The sequence below is a fragment of the Azolla caroliniana genome, unplaced genomic scaffold (assembly GCF_043228905.1).
Source record: "Azolla caroliniana isolate FFs.n. ecotype wild unplaced genomic scaffold, voAzoCaro1.0.p SCAF_16, whole genome shotgun sequence".
In the NCBI taxonomy this organism is placed as follows: domain Eukaryota; kingdom Viridiplantae; phylum Streptophyta; class Polypodiopsida; order Salviniales; family Salviniaceae; genus Azolla; species Azolla caroliniana.
The window spans coordinates 15,167,076-15,168,883 of NW_028230451.1; the positions used below are offsets into that span (position 1 = coordinate 15,167,076).

The following is a 1,808-nucleotide window of genomic DNA, read 5'->3' on the forward strand; positions in this document are numbered from 1 at the left end:
TATTACGATACGCTTCTTTACATTCCAAAATTACACGCTACCTCTATCAGAGCTTTTCTGCCCTTTATATACGCAGGGTCTATTTAGCCGTTCACGCTTCCTGCGTGAACCGTTACATGCATTACAATCTTATATTCTTTCTTATTCCTACGCTCTTGTCCGTCGGTTACTATTCCGGCGGACAACATCTTCTCACCTCTAGCAATAAGCATGCTCATGCATGCTATACGATTTTCATAGCTATGCCATTATTGAGATTAGCATGCTTTCGACATGGTTCCAATGTGTCCTATGAACTCCTTCATTCAAGCAATCCTGTCGAAATGATAATGACTAACAAGATAAGATCTATGATTTCTAAAATTCTCGACACCCCAACTATCGTTGTTTAGGTTTTACACTAAGTCAAGAATTCCTTGAGGGTATGCATGATATGTGTCGTCGTTATGAGCATTAAATTTTCATCACGGCATGTGATGGTGAGATATTTTATATCCTTGAACCGTGGTGTTGTTTTGTTTTTAATTAACTTCTCAAATAATTAAATTTTTATTACAAAACTCCATAATTGGCCTACTATGTCGGAGGTGTTGGTCTGTATCTCGAGGATGATTTTCCCTGGTCGCCACTTGTTGGCATTTGCCAAAACGGTTCTACTTAAGCTCTTAGCGTTTGTCCTATAGGTTTTCTGGCTCCCGTTGATTATTCCTTAGTATAGGCATTTGTGTTGTCCCTACTCTTCTTTCGTCTAATGAATGTATTCGATAGTGGTGCGCCTATGTAGGGTTTAAATGGGAACTCATTCACCCATTTCAGTACCTCGTCTCTAACTAATGTGCCCAACTAATATGTACTGTTAAATTCGCTGATTATCCAAATGAATACGGTCCAATCCACCGAAACCTTAATTTCCTCGGCATTAAGGCAATCTGGGTATGGAATACTAACACAACTTTGTCGATTTCGAATAATTTCTCGTTACCCTTGCGATGCCGATCCACAAATGTCTTTCGTTGACAGTGGCTCTCTTGTATATGCCATATAGTTTTTAAACAGTCTTCCTCTGCCATATAGAGTGCTAATTTCGACCAAGTAGCAATGGGGAATGTGTAGGTAAACATATGTATATGCAAAGACCTTCAACTTGGATCAATTACCATAACATAAGTATGAAATGGACGTAAAAGGAAAGAAACTAGATTACTATGTATTTTATGGACCTCAACTACTCCATTGATTACTACAAAGAAGAGGAAATTTGTTTGCTAATCATATGATCATTGAGAAGTTGTCCCACATAGTAAGGTAGGGGAGGGCCATGGCTATAAAATGGAAAGGTGGATGAAACATTCGAAATTTATCTTTGCACTTGGGGTAATGACGTAGTTAGTGAGGGCTTCCTGAGACGCGTCAATTGCTGGTTGAAAACTTTTTCCAACCCCCCTCCTTGGCTTTTGAAAGAGAGCCTTGGAGAATTTTTGTAAAGTCCCCTTCCCCAAATCTTTGGAGTGGTGGGCCTAGAAAATCAAAACCCTACAAAATATGTATGTGTATGTGTACATAATAACACTAACAAATATTTATGTGTATGTGTTCATTATGAGTATATACATAATCTTGCCGTAGGACGCATGTTTTTGTCTTTTTCTTTGTTGTTAAAGATATCCAATCATCAGTATAAAGCAATTTACATTGTTTCCATTCTCAAGTGATTAGTGGATTGAACAACCCTCTTGGTGGCTGAAACTGCCAAAAAGGATTACCACCTTTGGAGGAAATAAGTGTAATAGCTCTCCATTGAGTAAGAA

General features: G+C 38.3%; 1 non-coding gene across 1 annotated transcript; it reads left to right on the forward strand.

Moving 5' to 3' along the window:
* The first annotated feature begins 1,359 nt into the window (after positions 1 to 1,359).
* On the forward strand, positions 1,360 to 1,517 carry LOC147854060 (U4 spliceosomal RNA). Its single transcript, XR_015531238.1, has one exon. It is a non-coding gene; the product is annotated as a U4 spliceosomal RNA (small nuclear RNA).
* The last annotated feature ends 291 nt before the right edge of the window (positions 1,518 to 1,808 follow it).